This window comes from Betta splendens, chromosome 10 (genome assembly GCF_900634795.4).
Source record: "Betta splendens chromosome 10, fBetSpl5.4, whole genome shotgun sequence".
NCBI lineage: Eukaryota > Metazoa > Chordata > Actinopteri > Anabantiformes > Osphronemidae > Betta > Betta splendens.
The window spans coordinates 19,506,652-19,519,304 of NC_040890.2; the positions used below are offsets into that span (position 1 = coordinate 19,506,652).

General features: G+C 48.7%; 1 long non-coding RNA gene across 1 annotated transcript; it reads right to left on the reverse strand.

Moving 5' to 3' along the window:
* Window positions 1-8,780: 8,780 nt before the first annotated feature.
* On the reverse strand, window positions 8,781-12,101 carry LOC129604734 (uncharacterized). The gene is made up of 3 exons (XR_008695913.1): window positions 11,875-12,101; window positions 10,538-11,134; window positions 8,781-9,531 (listed from the first exon to the last, which is right to left on the reverse strand). It is a non-coding gene; the product is annotated as an uncharacterized LOC129604734 (long non-coding RNA).
* Window positions 12,102-12,653: the final 552 nt, after the last annotated feature.

A 12,653-nucleotide genomic window follows, 5' to 3' on the forward strand; every position in this document is an offset into this window, starting at 1 on the left:
AACACACCAGAGCTTCATCTTCTTTCATTTCATGGTCGTTATTCATAACCACAACGTTTAAGCTTTTGCATATGAAAAGGGAGAATGTCTGTGAAAACAAAGCTACCGGGCTACAGACACCATTTACTGATGTAAAGAGAGAAATGAAGCACTCTGTGGGATCTGCAGCCTGTAGCTCAGACACAGAATAGTAATTTAGCATTTGGATTCTGGGAATCAGCTCAACGGCAGATTATGAACTGGCTCCAGACACAGGAGACCGTCAGCTTTGATTAGCTCCTACTTTACATTTCTGAACCGAAGCCAAAACTGGCCTCTACCTATTAAACTATCATTGCTCTTAATGTTCAGACTCCCTCGTGAACCTTCACCCACACTTTCTCTAAATTGCATTGCAGACAATTAGAAAAGCCATGAAAAGCTCCTCAGTTTCATTATAATTTCATTCCGACGCTTGCATTTTGTTTTTCATTGCTCTCTTGCAGCCTGCATGCTCGCTAATTACAAAGCGCACTCACTTCTAACTGTCTGGAACAGATAAAACACAACAAATTATAAAGAAGCTGCTCGCTTCCTTTTTGAGCCGACATTCAAGGCGACTTTCATTAGACCTGCAATGAGAAATCTACTTCTTTAACATCAGAGCTGCTGCACTTGGTTGTTGATGACGCTGAGGTGAAACTTCCAGTTGATGACGAACTTGTTTTCAGCAAATTGTCTGTTTGTTTCTGTCAGTGTCACATCTGATGTGAAGCTGCAACCAGCAACATTTTCAATATTTGATGACGAGAAGGTTTGTTTCCTAAAGCGTGTTATAACGTAAATCCAGCTGTTTCACCGTCTTTTCATTTATGTTTAATGAGACAAATCATTAACGAGCAATTTGCCGATGGAGAAGTAAAGATTTGTACGTTTAATAGAAGTTGATCTTGACGCTGTTGAAAGGTACTTCTGCTTTAAATGTATTCCAGCTGGTGCCTTGGGGAACATTCGTCTCCAGCAGCTCTGCATAGAGCTGTCACATACACCTTATAAAAATTCAAATGTTAGCATCTAATTCAGGCAACGGAGCAAAGACCGGATGGCAGCAAAAAACAGGATAATGAAGCGAGGAAGGAAACGGATTGAGACCTGCTATCGGTTTGTTCTGTGAAATAAAAATCTCACGCTGACGTTTGCAAGTAGTTCCCGAAAATAAACTGATTTCTTTTTTTTACAGCAGAGAATAAAGAGCAGATAGTAAAGCTTGGCAGTGAGTTAACATGTCTACACACGCTGCACGGCAACAGGCCAAAGAGAGAGAAGAGAGAGGTTTGTAGCATTAGAGACAAAATAGCTTTTTAGAAAAGCTTAAGGGTAAAAGAGGGGGAAGCGTAAAGAGACCTAAAGGACGGTGCGAAACAATTGTCTGCAGGGAAAAGAAATGAGAAACATTCATTCACACAAAAAGGCAAAGAAAGAGAGATGGCTGGCAACAGATGGAGGAGAAGGAGGGAGAGGATGGAGGAAGACCAGAGGGAGAAAATGGCAGAAGATGGAGAGAGGAGAGAGGCAGATAAAAGTCTCTGAGGGGCCGTCGCTCTCACCATCCATCTCCTCTGTTCTGCTGCAGAGAGAGAGAGAGGGAGAGAGAGGGAGGGAGAGAGGGAGGGAGAGAGGGAGAGAGAGAGAGAGAGAGAGGCAGTCCGTGGCGTGGCCATCAAACCTTTATTGACAGCACTGCAGCATTCACACACACACACACACACACACACACACACACACACACACACACACACACACACACACACACACACACACACACACACACCGTACAACAGCAATTACGGCAGGCTTAGAGCAGGCTGGAGGGCGAGCGGTGGTGGAGCCCGGCTCCTGACTGGAAGGCGCTGTTTTCCAGTGCGCTGCTGCTTCTCTGCAGACGTGAGCGTGTGCGTTGCTGCTCAGTGCAGCTGTTCGTCGGTCTCTTGTTCCTCTTCGTCCTCTGTCGCGCTCCAACCTTCTCGCTCATTTCCCACACACATTCTGTCGCTGCTCCACACGTCCAGGCCGACCCGACTCGCGCATCGCAGCCGCGCTATGAAGACGCTGAGCAGCAGCTCTATAATAGAGACGCAATTTATGGTGCGCGTCAGGTGTGTGTATGCGGTTAAACCTGCAGGTGTGTGTATGCGGTTAAACCTGCAGGTGTGTGTATGCGGTTAAACCTGCAGGTGTGTGTATGCGGTTATACCTGCAGGTGTGTGTATGCGGTTAAACCTGCAGGTGTGTGTATGCGGTTATACCTGCAGGTGTGTGTATGCGGTTAAACCTGCAGGTGTGTGTATGCGGTTATACCTGCAGGTGTGTGTATGCGGTTATACCTGCAGGTGTGTGTATGCGAGAAACACGCATGGGGTTCAGGAGACGTTTGAGACGTGAGGAAGGAACGAGAACGAGAATCTGGACAGTTTCCAACAACCTTCTGACTCTTCTCACATGAGGCTCAGGATTCATCACAGTCCTGCAGCCACTTGAATCTGGGTGGTCACTGATCTGCTCCGTCACAATGATGGAATGACCGAATCAACTGCTTTGACGTAAAACCCAGTGATTGGGATTTTATGGTCCTGTTGCTGTTATAGGAAATGTGAAACTAATAACTGACTCTGGATGTGACGTAATGTAAAAACATTTGTGAGACCTGACAAATTGGACAAACATTGATGAAAGGCCTGTTTTAAGTGCGCTGCGTCAAACAGTAATGAGCTGATGGAGACGCTCACAGCTGAGCAGAGCGTTGCAGATCAGAGGCCGTGTAACTGGAACAGAGATCGATGAACGAGAGAAGAGAGAGGGCGAACGCTCAATGTTCCACTCGCTCCACGCTTCATTTCAATGTTTGTGTCTCATATGTTCCAGTGGATTTTGTTTATTGTCTGCACTGTGTGACATGCTTTGCTGCAAACCTAATTTCAAGGACAATAAAGCCTCAAACTAGATTTAGTGCAGGAGGCAGCAGGAGAGTGAGGTGCGAAAGGTGAACGGCTGAATAATGGAAGAACTGGAGGAGACGGACGGACGGACGGACGGATGAACAGACGGATGTATGAACGGACGGACGGATGAACAGACGGATGTATGAACGGACGGACGGATGAACAGACGGATGTATGAACGGACGGACGGACGGACGGATGAACAGACGGATGTATGAACGGACGGACGGACGGACGAATGAACAGACAAATGTATGAACGGACGGACGAATGAACAGACGGATGTATGAACGGACGGACGGACAGAAGGACGGAGGCGGCGCAGAGGAAGAACCCGTCGCACCACAGGACTCTGGCGCCTGTGAGGCGACGTCTGAGCCGTTCATGCGTGAACATTTCAGCCCCGTGTCTCACGTGTTTTTAAAGCCTGCTTCTTATTGCGCTCTGGGTTCATAATCAGGTCCGTCTCCTACGAGCGTCTCCTCAGCGCTTCCTGAGGTGCAGTCAGTGATGCTGTTCCTCCAGCAGCCGATGCTCACGCTGCCTCCTTCTTGTCCTGAGCTGCTCGTGTTGGAGCCAATTCAGCTTTTAGTGTGTTGCTTTTTGGTGTAAAAGTTGGTTAAGACAGACTTTGACTTAGGAACGGTTACTTGACTGATCACATTTCAGACCCACTCACTGTTTCGCCCTGCAGCCGGTACTGTATCTGTGCTCCTGCGGCCTCGCGGGTCGTGTTCCAGCAGGGATTCAAGCCATTCACATATTTATAACGCAGGTAAAAGCAACGTGCAGCACAGGGGAGCACTCGGAGCCCAGAGGTGTCGTACCGTAGATCAGCAGCTTCCCAGCCAGTGTTCAATTACTGCGCTCAGCATCCCCTGGAGTGCTGCATGATTGCTCCTCTGAGAAGCTATTTGATACTGTACATTACACTGGGAGCCAAAGGACACAGCTCAGACCTGAGAGGAGCAGTGAGTGAACAGGAAGGTGTGGAGGAAGCAAGAGTTCATTTGCCTTTTTCATCCGTTACGATGGAGTAACAGAGGAGCTTCACTGCAAAACCTCTTCTGTGAACCTAGTATCACAAACAATAATATATGAATGACACACAATGAACTGTCCTCTGGGCTCAGCTCTGGGGGGGGGGTCATCTGCCTCGGCTGGTCGGAATGAAGGGACTGAGACAAGAGAAGGAACAACAGCAAACAGAAGCAGGCAGGACTGGAAACGGGTCAGAAACTGGACACGGGCCAGAAACTGGACACGGGCCAGAAACTGGACACGGGTCAGAAACTGGACACGGGCCAGAAACTGGACACGGGCCAGAAACTGGACACGGGTCGGACCAGCTGTGGGTCTGACGACATCCTCCAGACTAGAGGAGCTCAGTGTCTGAACGCACCCAGGGTTTGAATGAACTGGAGTTGAAGGAGTTATGGCGACGACGTCCCATTAGCAGAGTTACAGTAGAGCAGCCACAATAAAGGGACTGTCAGCTTTTAGTACAGCTGCGAAGACAATGGCCGTTAATAGAGTTAATGAAAGTCACAGCAGAGCTGGAGCTGCGCCTGTGGAGCAGATGAAGAGGAGGAGGAGGATGGTGACATCACTGAGCTGTCAGGAGCATCATGTCACGCGGAGCCAGCGACCTTTAGCCAACATTTAAAGGGCCGTCCCCTCCTTCGCGTGGATCTGCCTGATCCGCTCCCTGACGACTCACCGCGCCTCAGGTTCTGGCTGCAGACTCGGCCTCTTCCTCTGGACCCAACCTGAGACTCACGGTCGGCATGGCAACGCTCTGTTTCACTCTGCCGGCTGAAGCTCGTGTGCTTCCATCACATATTAAGGACGACGCTTCTAGAGCTTGATTGATCAAAGCCTTGTTACCCACCGTTGATGGAGGCTCATTAACCCTTAGAGGTCTGTTTAAAGCTTCTTTCGATCAATGTTTTCTGCTTCTGCGTCTTGTCGTCATCATACATCATCACATTTCAGGCTGTGTTGAAGGCGTGTGAGCAGTAAATGGACCCGGGAGCTGAGATGTTTGAGTCCGTGGAGAGTTTTATTCTCTAACACACAGTTAATAATAACGGTCACAGGCAGGTTTTAGTTTTTTCATCTGCTTTTTCATTTTTTATTTGTTTCCTTTTTCTTCTGTTGATAATAAGGAAAACACGCATTTCCTGTCATGTTATTAGATCAGGTGTTTAACTACGACATAGAGGCCGTTAGCATGTTGGCATGTTATCATTAGCGAGCTTGCGCTGTTTAAAGAGTACGTTTTTCTGGGTGCGTTGATGGTTCACACGTTCACCAGTTAAACCTCCCACAAACCGCACACATCGTAGGAAACGTGACCGATCGGTGACAGATCACGTCTTCACATTTTATCCCAGCGAATGCTTTTACACCGTCTGTATCCAAAGCACTTTTCATTTCCACAAAAGGCTTTGGCTTCGTGTAAGAACAAACAATCTGAATCTTTGAATGCTTTGTAAAAACAGCAGTAACAGCCGTGGAGACACAGCCCATCGTGTCTTCACCATCTGCTCTCAATAAACGAAGCCGAGCTCTGCCTGCGTCCCCTCAATCCTTCATTCCTCAAACCTGTCGGCAGCAGCTGCAGCGTTTACGCCGTGGAGCTGACATTTTGAAGGTGACGCAGCGCCGCCAAATTAGCAAGGACACAAAACAAATGGCTGCTTGGGCAGCAGCTCACATGCAGCGTGTTAATGGACAGAGTCGAGCAGTGACGTCAGCGAGCGACGAGGTTTCACGGAGGATAAAGCCACTAATTCTAACCTTTAAAAGTCAAAACCCTTGAGTTACGAGTGTGACTGTGATCATAAAGCAGAGGGTGTCTCACACGGAGCAGAGGAAATCCAGGCCTCGGCCCAGAAAAGTTTAACATTTGAGGTTTGAAGGAAACACGATCTGTGTTTGACTGAGCAGCTTAAAGTATCCGTCGTTACGGCTTCTCGTAGCTGGAGGAGGTTTGTGTTCAGCAGCCGTTAAACCTGCTTGTGCTCTCGGTTCAGATCCGCGGCTCGTCTGAGCCCCATCAGAGTTACTGGAACATTTCCTTCTTTTCACTCTTATTTCGCCTCTGTCAAAGATCCTGTGGAGGTTCCTGTCAGAATGTCCCTCGCGGCTCCGCTCGACTAAAGCGGGGCCTGTTTCCCTCCTGAACGTCCCCTCATGTCACGATGAGATGTCAGTTACTGATCTGACGTGTAGATGATCATGCAGAGTCTCCAGCGGCTGCACAGAGACTGTTGTTCAGCTGAGTTCATGCCTCCAGTAAGTCAGAAACGATGCAGGCATGTTTTTATTATACATAATATAACTATTACTATTACTACTACTATTACTACTATCAAGGTTAGCAAGCAGAAGAAACGCGCAGCCTGTAGAGGCCGAACTGACACGACTTGACCTCAGCCACTGGTTTCCATTGAAACAGGCCACATCTGACCGTTTGCCTCCGTCTTAGAACTGGGTTCAGGGCAGCCTTTATTAGGCCCATGATCCATGTACAGCAGCACTGAATATATAACACACAAAATGAAACAGTTAAGACGCTAAGTAAATGTTGGATCTATGTGTAATCGTATACATGTGCAATAAATGATGAATGAATGAGCTTTTAGTGTCTAACTCCAAAGCACATGATAAAAGGAGAGAAGTGAGGGGAATGATGAGCATCTGCATCGCTCTTCGTTCTCCGCTGAATCGCTCGTCGTCCACATGACAGACTGACATTAGTGATGTGCATGTTTTTCCATTTGTCCACGGGCAAAATCAAATTAGCAGCGTCCGCGCAGGGAGGACGGCTGTTTGTTCCCTAAAACTCTCACAGTCCTCAAGTTAAAACCCGAGCTCCTCTGTCGATACTAATACCATCAGGACGGCGCTGAGCGATGGCAATAACGTCTGATAGCAGAAATTACAACCAGAGCCGGAGGCAGAAAATGAACTGAGGATCAAATACGAACCAGAGTCCAGAAAACACTTTGATGCTGGAACTCACCAAACTGCAAATATTACAGCTCCATCAAATGAAGGTTAAAGAATCCCACAGTCTAACATGCCATTAAATGCATGATAAACACAAGGCAATCAGCATTTAGGAGAAGCTGTGGCTGAGGAACCACGAGCTCAGGCTGAACTGGGTTCAGATCCAGCAGCGTTTAAAGGGCTCGTTGCATTAATTACTGTCTGTTTGGATCAGAATGAGCTCTGAGAGACACGTCAGACACAGCTCTGACACGTTAGGAACACAAGCCTGTCCGAGTCCGGTGGTCCAATGGCTCAGTGGACAGAACCCCCAGTGGCTCAGTGGACAGAACCCCCAGTGGCTCAGTGGACAGAACCCCCAGTGGTTTAAGGGACAGAACCCTCAGTGGCTCAGTGGACAGAACCTTCAGTGGCTCAGTGGACAGAACCCTCAGTGGGCCTCAAAGGTCAGAGGCTTGAATTTAGCACTTGAAAAAGCATTTCAGACCTAATTTCTGCTTGAAGCTCCAACACGTGCATGTCGTGTTTCTTCACATTTTGCTCTGTAGAAATGTCACGATCGTCAGCTGCGCGGTGTCACGGGCCACGTCCACATCCTTCAGTCAGACGAGGAGTCAGAGCCGTGAGTCACACGTGTGATCAGCTCCATGCAGCAGGAAGCTTCCCGTGCGTGCGTGCGTGCGTGCGTGCGTGCGTGCGTGCGTGCGTGCGTGCGTGCGTGCGTGCGTGCGTGCGTGCGTGCGTGCGTGCGTGCGTGCGTCCAGCTTCCTGGCACCGCACTAAAAGAGCATCAGTCATTTTGGGACAAATTGCTGCACACAGGCAGGTCGGACCTGGAGGCCGCAGCTTCTTCAGCTGATCGAGAGGTGAATGAAGCTCGTTATTTCGCTGGCGCCTGTGTCACAGCTGTGTCTGCAGTTTATTAGCTGCCTCGGTGAGATCCATCATACGTGATGCAGCAGCAGCTTGTAGAACATAGACTGCAACAGGTGCTCTGGACTAATCACACACAGCAGCCAAGCTGATCCATCTTTACTCTTCGTGCTGCTGACAGAGGGGGAGGTGACGAGACGACAAGAGAAAACCTGAAGCACTGAGCATCCGATGTGTCAATGACTCACTGGGTTTCACTCAGACGTGTTCCACCATCTGCAGATACGAGCAGCCGCACCTCCAGCTTCTCTGTTCTCTGACATCACGTTTCAACCGTCCTGTTTGAGCTCGGTCTAAAAACGACTCAACGCTTCCTCCACAACCACATAAAACAAGTTGCTTTTTGTTTCTCCCCGGAAAAGTGGAAGCTTCTTTCCGACCTCGCGGCCTCTTCTCCTACTGTCCCTCCACATTAAGGAGACTCACACACACGAGCTGGAGGCAGCAGAAGCCTTGTTTTACCTGAGCCCATCACACGCACACACACACACACGCATGCACGCACGCACGCACGCAAACACACACACGCACACACACACACACACACACACGCACACAGGCACACACACACGCACACACACACACACACACACACACACACACGCAAACACACACACGCACACACGCACGCACACACACACACACACGCACACACACACGCACGCACACACACACACGCACACACACACACACGCACACGCACACAGGCACACACACACGCACACACACACACGCACACACACACACACGCACACAGGCACACACACACGCACACACACACACACACACGCACGCAAACACACACACTGTGTTTGCCTGAGCCTGATCTGAGTCTGAACCTACTACACTACACTCCTCTAATTATCATTGTCTGGAGGGAATGAGTGGGTCCAGCCTGTGGTTCTGGTTCTGGCTGAACCTTCTTCATACGTCCTGACGGGTTCCTGGTCTGTGGGACGGACGACCTCTCAGTGAAACGATCTCCTCGTCTCTGTCTTTTGGCAAATTTGAGAAATGTCTCCGGTTCCTCTCACTGCTTCAGTACTAGTCCTACGTGAAACTAATGAGCTATCACTATTCACACAGAGGAGCCGGGTTCTTCCCCGACCGGCGCTTTTCCACAACACATGGGCCTCGACCTTTAGCTGAAGAGCGGCATTTGGAGGTGTGACTGCAAAGCGCTGCCTCCAGCTTCTCTTCCTGCACCACCTCCTGCAGGGGTTCAGCTGTGAAGTGAAGTCCTCTAACACTCATGTCCTCAGCGACACTTTCCGCTCCGTCCTCTCAGAGCCGCAGGGGACGGTTTTATCCCACGACGCTAAAAAGGCGTCGCTCCGTCCTTTGTTTGCCTTTGGTTTGTGTCCACAAAATACAAAGCAGATGTCACAGTGGACGCGCAGACACAGTAAACACTGTTCAGCATCTATTAGCTTCGACTCTATGAAGACCGTTCAGTCAGCTCAGTAGCTGAAGGTGACGCTGGCGTCTGCGTCCTCTGCTGCCAACTAGTGGTTTGGTGGTGTAATAGCACAAATCAAGCTTTGGTGTTTTCTTCAACATCCCAAAGGTCTGATGTTTCCACTGCCTCTGCTTCACCTACAGTCTACACAGAACATAGAACATAAGATTAGGCTGCGACGGGGTCAGTCACAGCCGTTTGAAGCCGTTTACCGGTTCCTCAGAGCCACAGTTGAAATGTGCAGACGCTTGCAGATATTCTGTGCATGTGATAATAAACATGTAGAAGCTGATAGTAAATATGTGGAAGCAGACAGTTGTGGGATTGTGAAGCGCTGGAGCAGCAGAACGGTGCACATGCATCATTATTAAGCTTATCACACACGTGGATGAGGATCACTGCGCTGCATTTAAATGTAATTGTGTATATCACAGAGCGAACGTGGCCGTGTTTATCAGCGCGAAGCAGGTTGGCTCATAATCGAATCAGTCTGTTGAAGCATCGACAAGAAAAGTCATAAATGTAATATAGAGCTTGAGCCTGAAAAGCCGTAGAAACGCACAAGGTGCTGGCGAGCGTCACAATCCATCATTTGTCGGCTCTTAAAACCTCATACGGTGGAGAAAAGTAGATTTAAACATGGTAAAGGTGCTGCTGTGAATGATGATGAACTACAGGACCGGCGCATGTGGACACGCAGCCATCACTGGAACAGGAACCAGCGCCGGCAGCGTTAGGCCGCTCCTGATGGAGCGACTGTAAAGCAGAAGCTCCAAAACAAACGGAGCAGTAACGAGTCCACGCGTTCATCGCTGCAGGCTTTGATGCTGAAGGGATGAGGAGCCTCGTCTCACTGTGGTCAGAGCCTCAGAGGGTGTCGCCACCACCGTCAGGGGCTTCATGAGGAACGACTCATGTTTAAGCTTCTCCTCCGTCGCTGACCTTTGACCTTTGACCTTTCTAGAGTCTCTATGTGACTGATGGAGCTTTCGAATCAAAAGTCTTCTCAGATGCTGAGGTTCTTACACATTCCAGCTGCCGACACAATAAAAGCTTTTTAACTTCTTTGTGGTTCTGATAGAACGGAGGGAAGCGTGATGTGTTCCATCCACTGCACTAAACGCAAAGTTAAAGTGTTTGTGTTTCTCACCTGCACAACCAGCGTTCCTCTGTTTCCTCCCCTGCTTGTTCACTGCTTTGTCTTTGTATTTTTAAAGCCTCGCAGCCTTGGTCTCAGATACAAACCGCACGGTGGCCCAGAACGGGCTCATTAAAACACATCTGTATCCTTGTCATGAGCCCGCGCCTCGTTTCAGGGACGGATGTTCACAGAACTCACGACGCCGCGTGGTCCTGTTGGAGCTGCTGCTCTGCTCCCAGACTGGAATTAGATTTGGTTCTGGAGCGTTGCCAAACAGTTTCACATTTGCTTTTAGAAACGGTTGGTCTGCGTCATAATGACATCACTGAATTAATTCACACAAAAGCTTCAATATTAGAATTTATGGAATGACCTTCTTCACTCATTCACCTGATTAGATCAAAGTGAAGTCAGCAGGTTGTTTTGTGCGTGTGTTTAAAGCTGTCGACCCGATGGATGGATTTGACAGCACGGTCCCAAACAAACAGACTCAGACAAACTGGTCGCTTCAGTATTTTGCTGGTGTTTATGTTGGACGTGTCGGGAGGAGCTTCATGAACATCGCCGTTTGTTGGACGTCCATCTCTGTGATGTGGAGGCTGTTTCCTGCAGCGATGACGGACGCTCACGACGTGTTTAACACAGTGTGTTAGTAAACTGTGCTGCCTCCAGACTTTCTGAACTCAGATCAGATTTTTACTGGGCTGCTGTAATAATCAAATGTGCAGAGACTTGAATGTTGTCAATGCTCCGTGATTGAAGTAGTGTCAGTGAAGAGGCCGAGTTAACGTTAATGATGAGCCTCTTCTGCCCCCTAGCGGCAGCAGCCTCGTCCTGTCCTGTTCTATATTATATCCATGACATATAAATCATTTTTTACTATTTATGCTCAACTCCTGAATACTTTGACATCTCTTATTGCTGATGCAGGAAGTAAAACGCAAACACAAGCATAGATCATGTTGGTTGCCATGTAGAATAACACATGAATAGAAATGTTTCATATAGAACAGATCCCAGGCAGCTGAAAACCAATCAGCTGCAGTTTTAGACTTGACGAGTGAAAACACTGACAGTGTTTGGGAATCGGTGGGAGCACAGAGATCCAGATGTGTGCTGCTGTGCAAACACAGACAACGTGTCTCTTCACAAACATCCGCTCAGACTGTTTTTTCGGGTCAGTACACTTTACACAGGGCAGCAAAACAGGACGGCTGTGTTGCCGCTTGAAGTGACGTCACATGAGAGCAGACAGGTGACATTTTCATCTGATTATTCACACAACTCCAAACCAAGCATAGACTTCCCCTGCATTTGTGTAAAGACCAGTCATTTCTAGATGCTACCTTTTGAATTAGAAGTGTGATAATGATCCCCTCCATCGGATCTGCAACGCTCCATCTGCCCACCAGGTGTCGCCACAGACCCGGACGCCTGTCCTTTGCCAGGGACAAACCACTACCGTGCTCTGAGCTGGACCCGTTCCTGACCCAGCCTGGGTTTTTACTGCTCCTTCTATTGAAACAGCTTAACTGCATCAGTTTGCCTGCGTGGGTAATACATCCATGATCGGAGTTTCTGTCCATGACTTTTCTCCTTGTGTTGTGTTTATGTCCTGGACTGTTGTGCAAAAGCAAACTCATCCGTCCAATCAGGAGCCAGAAGCAGGACACACCACACACACGCACACACACACACACACACACACGCACGCACGCACGCACGCACGCACGCACACACACACACACACACAGAATCACACACACACACACACACACACACACAGAATCACACACACACACACACACACACACACACACACACACACACACGCACACACACACACACACACGCACACACACACACACACACACACACACACACACACACACACACACACACACACACACAGGAGAATCACACAGGGGGTCAAGGAGAGGCTCGTGAAGTGTGTGTCCATGTAGAGTGGTTGTTTGGGTTCATCTTCATGATAAGTGGACCTTGTGATTTGACCCAAAATACGCTGGATTGAAACCACAGTCAAGGCTTTTGGTAATGACAGAAACAATTGATCCTCTACAGCTAAAGATCATGTTTGTTTCATGAATTAATCTGAGGTTTGACG